The sequence below is a fragment of the Procambarus clarkii genome, unplaced genomic scaffold, assembly GCF_040958095.1.
Source record: "Procambarus clarkii isolate CNS0578487 unplaced genomic scaffold, FALCON_Pclarkii_2.0 HiC_scaffold_118, whole genome shotgun sequence".
Taxonomy (NCBI): Eukaryota; Metazoa; Arthropoda; class Malacostraca; order Decapoda; family Cambaridae; genus Procambarus; species Procambarus clarkii.
The window spans coordinates 1,391,404-1,403,972 of record NW_027189151.1 but is presented as its reverse complement, the minus strand read 5'-3'; the positions used below and the strand labels follow the sequence as shown (position 1 = coordinate 1,403,972).

At 40.1% G+C, this 12,569-nt stretch overlaps 2 long non-coding RNA genes across 2 annotated transcripts; both read right to left on the bottom strand.

The window, feature by feature from the left end:
- Positions 1-876: 876 nt before the first annotated feature.
- Positions 877-8,527, bottom strand: LOC138360799 (uncharacterized). Its single transcript, XR_011226663.1, has 4 exons — positions 8,391-8,527; positions 1,914-1,999; positions 1,541-1,665; positions 877-1,193 (listed from the first exon to the last, which is right to left on the bottom strand). It is a non-coding gene; the product is annotated as an uncharacterized lncRNA (long non-coding RNA).
- An 827-nt stretch (positions 8,528-9,354) lies between these two features.
- On the bottom strand, positions 9,355-12,331 carry LOC138360798 (uncharacterized). The gene is made up of 3 exons (XR_011226662.1): positions 12,176-12,331; positions 11,281-11,348; positions 9,355-9,620 (listed from the first exon to the last, which is right to left on the bottom strand). It is a non-coding gene; the product is annotated as an uncharacterized lncRNA (long non-coding RNA).
- Positions 12,332-12,569: the final 238 nt, after the last annotated feature.

Genomic DNA, 12,569 nt, shown 5'->3' with positions numbered 1-12,569 from the left:
GTCTCTCAGTCATAGAATTATATAAAGTTTGTGAGGCAATATTTATTGTTGTTAAACCTTAGCTAGTGTTCGTCTCTCCGGATGTTCTACAATCTTGTTTCTCAGGGAATTTCCCATCACCTTGTACTGGATGTAATGTTTTAAGGGGTCTATATGTCCCAAGAAGATTTTGAGTGTAACTAAAAAAAAAAAAGATGTTTTTCACCTCCAGGTCACTGAACACACTGAACACCACCAGGTCATCACTGAACACCACCAGGTCATCACTAAACACCACCAGGTCATCACTAAACACCACAAGGTTCTTAATGAACATCATCACTATACTGACAAGTGTGATAAAGGCTCCTGTCCTCACACTTAACGCACGTCAATATATACGCTATAGATCACAGCGTCATATTCCCAGTGCTTTATGAAAGTATAAGTTCCATAATATCGATCCTCCGTGGTGGACGTTTGACCCTGTCGTCTATAGCTTTTGGTTAGACAAAACCACTTAAAATTTGACGCTTATGAGACGGTGGGGACAATTCATAGTTGCCTTGTGTACTAGATACAGTACTCTGGCCTAACAACAGTACTCTGGCCTAACAACAGTACTCTTGCCTATCAACAGTACTCTGGCCTAACAACAGTACTCTGGCCTAACAACAGTACTCTGGGCTATCAACAGTACTCTGGCCTAACAACAGTACTCTGGCCTAACAACAGTACTCTGGCCTATCAACAGTACTCTGGCCTAACAAGAGTACTCTGGGCTATCAACAGTACTCTGGCCTATCAACAGTACTCTGGCCTAACAACAGTACACTGGCCTAACAGCGGCGCCCTCCGGCAGGTCCACCTTCACCACGAATAAAGAAACGGGAAATGTATCGTTTTATTATGTTTTATTTATATATATAGAAAATGCAATGTTGGAGGAGTTTTGCTTGTTCTGAACTCCGCAAGTGTTGAGTATATGTCATTAGCCAGGTGATGCCCTCAGCCAGGTGACGCCATCAGCCAGGTAATGCCCTCAGCCAGGTGACGCCATCAGCCAGGTGACGCCATCAGCCAGGTGACGCCATCAGCCAGGTGAAGTGAAGTTAGCCCCTGTACCATTGTCAAAAGAATCGCCCGGATAGCCCAAAGCTGATTCGAGGTCTCCAAACGGAATTACTGCCTTACCAAGAAGTAAATAACGCTCCCTGGAAAGAAAATAAACACACATGAAAAGATCAAATCCTTAAACATACTAATAGTGCATGGAGATGATAACAATAATAATATCAATTTCATAGGCGATATTGCAATAAATTTTTAACCTAGCATCATTTGTGTTTTCCATTACAGTCCATCATTCACGCTCCTGTATAGCGGCAAACAGTATAAGATTGTAAAAGGAACTTTGGCGAGTTTATTTTTGAACTTTCTTCTCGAGTGAAGAACATTAAAAGCATAGAAAAGATTCGTGCTAGAAACATTGGGACAACCCCCCCCCCCCTTGTATCATAGTCAATAATATATGTCTACAAGAAAGACACTGCAATAATACCGCGCTCGGGTAGAAGGCATTCCATCCACCTGCAACTCTACCTCCACCTCCACCATTACCACCGAACTGGGCGTGTCTGGCCAGCCTGGCGCTGCCTCCAGGAACACCCGGCCGCCCTACCGTCTCTGTAAGGAAGAGAGAGAGAGAGAGAGATGACACGTACGATCACCTGTATCTCCTGCGGCTCGTCTGGGAGCAGGAGACATCAGTGTTATAGAGAAGGTTACGGTGGAAAGCTAATATAAATCTACATTTACCAATATTACAATAGCAATTTTTGTAAGATTTGAAAACAGATGCATATCGTATGGTTATAACTTTTGTTGCTATATTAAGGCAACATATAAAAGGACAGAGGCATTAGGGTAGCTACCAGACAGAGCCGGTGAGGGAGCGCCACAGAGCAGCAACACAACCACCCACACCAGGAAGGTCACCCAGCCAGTCATCATCCTTCACCTGTGGAATCATTTATATGAGTCAGATAATATAAAAGAATCAGAGATATTTAAGAAAATGATCTTATGTAGTGTGAGTAATAATCAGGTGAAATTCATTAATTTATCACAGATGCCACCATGGTCAGTAGAGTCATTGCCTCGATTGTTGTAAGATCGGTGTTCGATTCCCCAATGGTGCAAGAGGGCTGGTTCCGTTCATCTGGTGTTGGTACTTCGTCATCATGTCCCAGCTCTTGGTCCGTTCAAGTATTCCCCGACTAAGGAATGAGACGTTCACTATGTAGTATGTGATCCCTCAATTGTGAGATGTGAGCACCTCAACCTTATAATATCTATGATGCAAAACAAAAACACGTCAACCTCATAGGACCTGTGGCGCCGGATGGAATCTCACAATGGATACTAAAGGAAGGAGCAGAAGCTCTGTACCTGCCACTATTAATGGTGTACAACAAATCATTAGTAACAGGTGAACTGCCAAAAATGTGGAAGACGGCCAATGTAGTCCGATTATAAATGAAGGGTGATAGTCAGGAGGCACAGTACTACAGGAAAGTGTCCCTAACTTGCATACCATGCAGGATGATGGAGAAGATTGTGCGAAAAAAACTAGTGGAACATCTGGAGCGAAAGAACTTTGTAACACAACAGAAGCATCGGTTCAGGAATGGCAAATCATGCCTCACAGGATTAATTGAATTCTATGACCAGGCAAAACATATCAGGCACGATAGAGAGGGCTGATCAGACTGCATATGTTTGGATTGCAAGAGAGCCTTTGACACAGTACCTCATAAGAGACTAGTGCACAAGCTGGAGATACAGGCGGGAGAGAGAGAGAGAATTATCAGGGGAAAGCGCCAAGCCATTATGACCATATAGCACTGGGAAGGGGTCAGGATAAGAATTTGGGATGGGACGGGGTAAGGAATGGTGTCCAACCACTTGGACGGTCGGGGATTGAACCCCGGCCTGCATGAAGCAAGACCGTCGCTCTACTGTCCACCCAAAGTAGTTGGACGTGAAAGGGAAGGTACTCCACTGGATAAGGGAGAACCTAAGCAACAGAAGACAGCGAGTCACTGTGAGGGTGAGGTCTCGGAGTGACGAGGCATCACCCGTGGAGTCCCACAGGGTTCAGTCCTTAGACCTATACTGTTTCTGATATATGTAAATGATCTCCAAGAATGATTAGACTAGTTCCTCTCAATGTTTGCTGATGATGCAAAAATTATGAGGATGATTAAACCAGAAGAAGATAGTATAAGGCTACAAGATGACCTAGAGAAACTGAAGGAATGATCCAACAAATGGTTACTAAAGTTCAACCCAAGTAAATGTAAGGTGATGAAACTGGGTGGAGGAAATCAGAGGCCAGACACTGGATACCGAATAGGAGCGAAAGTCCTTCACGAAACGGACAGAGAGAAAAATCTAGGAGTTGATATCACGCCAAACCTGTCTTCTAAAGCCTACATCAAACGAATAACATCGGCGGCGAATGCGAGGCTTGCTAACATCAGAACTGCGTTCAGAAACCTGTGTAAGGAATCTTTCAGAACCTTGTAAACCACATATGTAAGACCAATCCTAAAGTATGCGGTCTCAGTATGGAGTCCGTACCTTGTCAAGCACAAGACGAAGCTGGAAAAAGTTTAGTGGTATGCCACTAGGCTAGTCCCAGAACTAAGAGGCATGAGTTACGAGGAAAGGCCAGAAGAGCCTTGGAGACATGAACACCACATACAAAATTTTCAAGGGAATTGACAGGGTAGACAAGGCTTGATTATTTAACACGCGTAGTACGCGAATAAGGGGACACAGACGGAAACTGAGTACCCAAATAAACCACAGAGACATTAGAAAGAACTTATTCAGTGTCAGAGTAGTTAGTAAATGGAATGCACTTAGAAGTGATGTGGTGATATAATAGAGCCCAGTAGTCTCAGGAATCTGTACATCAGTTGATTGACGATTGAGAGGCGAGACCAAAGAGCAAAAGCTCAACCCCTCCCCCGTAAGCCCAACTAGGTGAGTACAACTAGGTGTGTACAACTAGGCGAGTACAACTAGGTGAGTACTCACACACACACACACCACTCACTTACTGGTGAGTGGTGTGTGTGGCATCTCACCAGTAACTAGATGACTTCGTCACACGTGCTCTGTGAACTTCCGTGTGAAGTTACGCCTACTGGTAAGGGGACTCCTGGTCCATCCATGACGACGAGCGGACGACTGGGAACCTACTCCTCCTGGGGACTACCGGAACTCATAACGCGATATTACGCATTGCGTTATGGCCGTCAGACATTCCCTTCCAACGGTCCGAATTGCTACGACGCCTAGCGCACTTACCGCCAACGGTAGCAGGGAAGTTTCTATATATGTATATTTCCAGTTAGATCTCCGGGCGCAGTCAAATAGCTTCAAAGAACCAACCGATCCAATCAAAGCCTTTGCATGATAATGAGCACCGACCTAACGTCGAGGGAGCACAATAAATACGAGGCAGGAAAGTGGATACCGAGACACAGAACAAAGGCTGCCACTCAAACGATGGTACTTTTCAGAGAACTGCTTGTATCTTGTAGTTAATATTTCAGGTTCCTCACACCCACACTTGAAGACGGGCTCGCATGGGATTAATAAAGTGCGTGAAGTGATGCGATCATTGTCACACTGTATTCTTTGGAACCGTGACAATTTGTTTCGTAATTTGCACCTAAATATTTGCAGATCAGCCTCCTACTCTGCACAATAAAATCATAACGTGGTGGATTGGGTGATAATAAAGATATAATAAAATAAATCCAGTAAGATGTCTGGGTGCCATATTGAGCGCTGTTAGAGAACAGTGTGTGATTGGTGAGGAGGTCCTCGACTCTCCCGTCTCCAGCCAGCAAACGCAAGAAATATTTCTGTAACAAAGACGGAAGCTTTTATTAGGAGGGACTTTAATATCTTTATTTTAAATTTACTAGATCAGCCAGGATGTGATAGCTATTTGGTCCTGCGGGATGCTAAGATAATCATCCTCACCAATCACGCAATCACAAAGGAAGCGACGGAGGCTGCCCAAAATTGGAGCACACTCGAAATCGACCACAGGTAAACTGTGAGTGGACAACTTGTCCTTGCCGGGAACCAAGTTGTCTAAAACCAAACAATATACAGAGTGCGCGCGCGCGCGCGCGTGTGTGTGTGTGTGTGTATGCGTGTGTGGGGTTTTTATCACATTTATGTCAAGGCAAATACTGCTAGGAGTGATAGGGAGGGTCTCTGCCTAGATCTGGCGAGGTTCATGCACCAGACAAATGATAGTCACCTTGTTCACGTTTGTTCACTCGGCGTAACTGACTGCGTTCACTTGCGTTACCCCTCTGACCATATCCACTTGCGTCACCATGCTGACTGCCTTCAGGTTTTGTGTATTGAAGAAAATTTGACGTTATCAGAAGGGAAACACCTGCTGGGATTATCTTCGCGGAGGCACTGCAGCTGTGTACTCACCTAGTTGTGAGTACATAGCTCTAGTGCCTTCGCGAGGGGTATCCCAGCAAATGTTTCCTTTCTGATAAGTGTGTGTGTGTGTGTGTGTGTGTGTGTGTGTGTGTGTGTGTGTGTGTGTGTGTGTGTGTGTGTGTGTGTGTGTGTGTGTGTGTGTGTGTGTGTGTGTAGTACTCACCTAGTTGTGCTTGCAGGGGGGTTGAGCTCTGGCTCTTTGGTCCCGCCTCTCAACCGTCAATCAACAAGTGTACAGGTTCCTGAGCCTATTGGGTTCTATCATATCTACAATTGACACTGTGTATGGAGTCAGCCTCCACCACATCACTGCCTATTGCATTCCATTTGTCAACCACTCTTGAAATAGGTCAGTCTGGGCAAAGCCAGGCACCTTGTGAGAAGGTACAAAGCATCGTGGGCGTCCAAAGCCCCTATTCTTCCCTCCATCCTCCTCAGGTCGTTCAGCTTTTCCTCGAGGATTACCTCAATGGCGCTCGAGTCCAGAGGTGCCCCTAGCAGCACACTGTCGGTGGGCACGATCACTGGGGCTCATGCCAATATGATTCGTACTGCATCTATGGTTGGTTGGCTAGATGAGATGATTTCACACTTTGATGGGTTTAGGGTAAGTCCTAACTCCTCTCTCTTAGATTTTACCAGCTGTAGATCTTCTAGCAAGGACTCCTGTGTCCCTGCCAGGGTGCCATCGTCCAGGAACCAGACGTTGAGTTCGCTGGTCAACCTGCTTGTGACCTCTTACTGCCATGCAAACACACACACACACACGCACACACACACACACACACACACACACACACACACACACACACACACACACACACACACACACACACGCACACACACACACACACATATATATATATATATATATATATATATATATATATATATATATATATATATATATATATGTATATATATATAAATATATATATATATATATATATATATATATATATATATATTAATAAATATATATATATATATATATATATATATATATATATATATATATATATATCTATATATATATATATATATATATATGAATATATATATATATATATATATATATATATATATATATATATATATATATATATATATATATATATATATATATATATATATATATATATATATATATATATGTCGTACCTAGTAGCCAGAACTCACTTCTCAGCCTACTATTCAAGGCCCGATTTGCCTAATAAGCCAAGTTTTCCTGAATTAATATATTTACTATAATTTTTTTCTTATGAAATGATAAAGCAACCCTTTTCTCTATGTATGAGGTCAATTTTTTTTTATTGGAGTTAAAATTAAGGTAGATATATGACCGAACCTAACCAACCCTACCTAACCTAACCTAACCTACATTTATAGGTAAGGTTAGGTTAGGTAGCCAAAAAAAGCTAGGTTAGGTTAGGTTAGGTAGGTTAGGTAGACGAAAAAACATTAATTCATGAAAACTTGGCTTATTAGGCAAATCGGGCCTTGAATAGTAGGCTGGGAAGTGCGTTCTGGCTATTAGGTACGACATATATATATATATATATATATATATATATATATATATATATATATATATATATATATATATATATATATATATATATATATAAACAAAAAGTTTCTTGTTCCAGCGCCTCAGTGTTGCGATTCAGAGGGGAAATGCCTGTTGCGTCTTGGGCACTAGTCCAACTTCAGAGGAATTCGAAGAAGTGTTTGACTTGCAACAATGATCGAACCCGTCTGTGACATTCATCAATGTTTCCCATTGTTGTGTTTTTCAAGAGATCCATAACCTTTAAGCACCTTTTTGCATTATTATTTTTGTATCAACCCATGGATATCTTGTAACCATCAAATGCATAATAAAGCACAAAAAATAAAAAAGGAAGGGGGTGGTAGGAGAAAAGCTCACAGAAACTGTATTGGAGGGGATCTAAACATTCCCTCTAATGCGTTATGCGTGGTTTCCTCCGAGGCTATGGGTCCCCCTTCTTCCAGCTAGAGGTGGTACTCCCTTCTATATATATATATATATATATATATATATATATATATATATATATATATATATATATATATATATATATATATATATATATATATATATATATATATATATATATATATATATATATATATATATATATATATATATATATATATATATATATTATATATATACATATTACATATATATACACACACAGGTTTTTGATTCGCCGATATATATATATATTAAAAATAATACGGCTAGTTCTGAATTTTAGACACATCATTATCAGGTCATGTGTTTACAGTGTAAAGAACATGCTTGCAAATGCAATTTTTTTCCGTTGGACGTATATATATTTTAGTCGTAAAATACAACCGAAAAATTCATTCTGTTGTTTTAACCCTACAGTGGTTTATTTCGATTTTTTAATTTCTAAAATAAACAAAGTTATATTGTAATCATATATACCGTTAATCACTAAAGAAGATTCAAAAGAACGAACCAGGTTTCAACAAAAATTTGATAATATTTTGTTACAAAAGTAAGCTATATCCAAACTTGTAAATCGACTCCAATGTGCAATTTTATATACAAATATATATTTTGCACGTCTCTACAACATAGACGTCAGAGAGATCACTCCACACATGCCACCAGAATATAGTGACGTCAGGGATCTCTCCCCCCTCCCCATAGGCCGTCACATTCTTATGAAGAACTTAAAAATAATTACAAAATTGAAAATCTTGGTATGAAGACAAAGGCAAAATTAGACCAAAATTATATAATAGAGTTATGCTTAATATTTGCAAAAAGAATATGTAGTAAATTTGCATAAAATTATTATTTTTACCTCTTTGGAGTTTAAAGCAGTAGTTTTCTGGTTCGTCTGCAGTCTTTAGTGTTTGCGTGAGCGTATATGCACTCAACCGCGTTACTTGCGTGAGCGTATACGCACTCACCAGCGTTACGTGGGCAAGTGCATAGGGTCTCCCGATCTGTTCTTATATATTCATTTTAAGAGTCTGGCAACTGTTATATGTGTACATCCTGTTGGGGAATCTTCACGGGGCAAAACCCTTATATATTCCCCACCCCGGGTTCTAACTGGCCAGATTGTTGTTGTTTTTCTGTTAAGTAGGAAAGATTTTAAAGATTATGAAAGGAAAAATCGTGAGGAAAAGCTCGTAGAACATCTAGAGAGGAACTTTGTAACACACCACCAGCATAGGTTCAGGGATTATCATGCCTCACAGGTTTAAGAGAATTTTATGATAAAAATGTGACCAGAAAGAAAGATGTGGGCAAACTGCATTTTCTTAGGCTGCCAGAAAGCCTTTGACACAATACCCATATGAGGCTGGTACAGAAGTTGGAAAAAAACAGACTTGAATAACAGGTAAGGAGCTCCAGTGGATAAGGGAGTATCGTAGCAACAAAAACACAGAGTTACTGTAAGTGGGGAAGACCTCAGAGTGTCAAGATGTCACCAGCGGAGTCCCACAGGGCTCTGTACTTGAACCCATCTTGTTTCTAATATATGTAAACGATCTTCCAAAGGATATAGACGTATTGCTCTCAATGTTTGCCGATGATGCCAAAATCATATGAAGTCTTGTATGAAACGCACATTTTGTGATGCAAATCAACCTTCTCGTTTCAGTTAAAGACCACAGCTGCAGGGGTGGTCAGTCTTGAGCATAAGCGGAACATTCTCAACCTTTAGTAATAACACAGTTGATCATGCGAACTTCAGCTTACATTAATGATAAAAAAAACTAATTGTTTGCTGGATAAAGTGTAGAGAGGTACAAACATTATACAGAAAAATCCTTATAATTTAATTTATTTCAAGTACATATGGCGAATTTATTCCTGATATAGTATGGAAACGTTCGTTAGCAATTGTACATAAACTTAACAGAAAACTTTCTCTAAGTTAATTCACATCTGGAGCTGAATCTCTTCCTGAGTGTTAACATCGACGACAGTGTTGATCAAGGCTTCATCTGCCTCGCCAGAATTGGGGACCAAAACTCACACGCGGTGAAGGCCTATTTCTGTTCCCAGCTATCAACGCTCCCTGCAAAATGGGTAAAGAAAGTCTTATTTCGTCACTCTAAAAAGTTAATTCATAAAAAACTAAAAAAAAAAAAAATGGTTTCAGTTCAGCAATTATTTTACCTACTCCTCGTCCTTCTTTATCTGGTCTGTCTGTTGGTTGCCGTTTATTTACTCCCAAAATAGTTGGGTGATAATAACAGTACAGTATAAATACTCGGTGAGAACACCCATACAGCATAAACAGTTGGGTGAGAACACCCATACAATATAAATACTCGGTGAGAACACCCATACAGCATAAACAGTTGGGTGAGAACACCCATACAATATAAATACTCGGTGAGAACACTCATACAACATAAATACTCGGTGAGAACACCCATACAGCATAAACAGTTGGGTGAGAACACTCATACAACATAAATACTCGGTGAGAACACTCATACAACATAAATACTCGGTGAGAACACTCATACAACATAAATACTCGGTGAGAACACCCATACAGCATAAACAGTTGGGCGAGAACACTCATCCAGCATAAAAAGTCGGTGAGAACACCCATACAGCATAAACAGTTGATGAGAACACCCATACAGCATAAACAGTCGGTGAGAACACCCATACAGAATAAACAGTTGATGAGAACACCCATACAGTATAAATACTCGGTGAGAACACCCATACAGCATAAACAGTTTGGTGAGAACTCCCATACAGCATAAACAGTTGGTGAGAACACCCATACGGCATAAATAGTTGGGTGAGAACATCCATACAGCATAAACAGTCGGTGAGAACACCCATACAGCATAAACAGTCGGTGAGAACACCCATACAACATAAACAGTCGGTGAGAACACCCATACAGCATAAACAGTCGGTGAGAACACCTATACAGCATAAACAGTCGGTGAGAACACCCATACAACATAACCAGTCGGTGAGAACACCCATACAACATAACCAGTCGGTGAGAACACCCATACAGCATAAACAGTCGGTGAGAACACCCATACAGCATAAACAGTCGGTGAGAACACCCATACAACATAAACAGTCGGTGAGAACACCCATACAACATAAACAGTCTGTGAGAACACCCATACAGCATAAACAGTCGGTGAGAACACCCATACAACATAACCAGTCGGTGAGAACACCCATACAACATAAACAGTCGGTGAGAACACCCATACAACATAAACAGTCGGTGAGAACACCCATACAGCATAAACAGTCGGTGAGAACACCCATACAGCATAAACAGTCGGTGAGAACACCCATACACCATAAACAGTCGGTGAGAACACCCATACAACATAAACAGTCGGTGAGAACACCCATACAACATAAACAGTCGATGAGAACACCCATACAACATAAACAGTCGGTGAGAACACCCATACAACATAAACAGTCGGTGAGAACACCCATACAACATAAACAGTCGGTGAGAACACCCATACAACATAAACAGTCGGTGAGAACACCCATACAACATAAACAGTCGGTGAGAACACCCATACAGCATAAACAGTTGGGTTCCTGCTAGCATCACCCATAAGTATCCGCGCTTCCTTGTGGATCTAATGTTCTCACATGTTTCCTGATGTGTATTTATGTTTATATGTGACATATGAGAACAAATACATGACAACGTATGCTGTCTCCATTACCGTGAGAGGTCTGTTGGCGTTATGTCCTCCTCTGGCCCTGTACACGTTCCTGAATGAGGCCAAGCTTCCTGTTCGTGAAGAAATTCATATATATATATATATATATATATATATATATATATATATATATATATATATATATATATATATATATATATATATATATATATATATATATATATATATATATATATATATATAAATATAACAGATTTTCTGCAGTTTCATCTATTCTTATGTTCATATTTCCATAATTTTATACATATAGCAATTCTGATCAATATGAAGCTGTCTAATATATACATTTCTGGAGTTAAATTTATATTATTTAATTAAATTTTTAATTTTTATTCAACGATTTAAAGAAATATATTGAAATAACAGATGTACATTCAGTACATGAATTAGCCCAGTCAGTTGAATGGTGAAGTGAACCAATTTTATTTAAGGGAGTTTTGTAATAAAGCCTATACGATATGTGGCACTACTTTCTTGATCTACATATTCAGAACAACTTATCCTTTACAGCTCGCAAAAACATTGAAGAAAATGCATCACGTTTTACTCTATCAAGATGGGATGAGTAATAGTGTACTTAAGAACGAAAATGTCCTGTTTTCCTATTTAGAAAAAAACATAGTTATAATAAATTTTATACACTGAAACATGTAAAAATGCTAAAGAATTGTTTTGTTAAATTTCCATTGTTAACTTAATAGAAGGGGGGGGTTGATTAACTATAATAAAAACACACTGTGCTTGCAAGAGCATGTGCTCACGCAAGCAGTGACACACTTACTGGATCATTTAATATGACTGAAAGACAAAAAAAAAAAAAAAATGCACGCTAGCACAGGACTTAAAATGCCGTGAAATATTGCACACATATACTCACGCGCTTCAAGGAGCGAGGGCGTCCAGCAGAGAGAGAGCACCAGCACCACCAGCATCAGGCAGGTCTTGGTGCCAGCCATCACTCACTGTGGAGATGAAACATCATCTTGGTTACTGTTACTGTTAACACTTACATTAAATATATGAAGGAACTAAAGGTTATGCAGAGGCTCAAAAGAGGGATGCAGGGGCTCAAGAGAGTGATAGAGAGGCTCACGAGAGTAATTCAGAGTATTACGAGAGTGATGCAGAGGCTTAAGAGAGTGATGCAGAGGCTTACGCGAGTGATGCAGAAGCTTAAGAGAGTAGTGCAGAGTCTCAAGAGAGGGATGCAGAGGCTCAAGAGAGGGATGAATAGGCTCAAGACAGGGATGCAGAGGCTCAAGAATGGGATG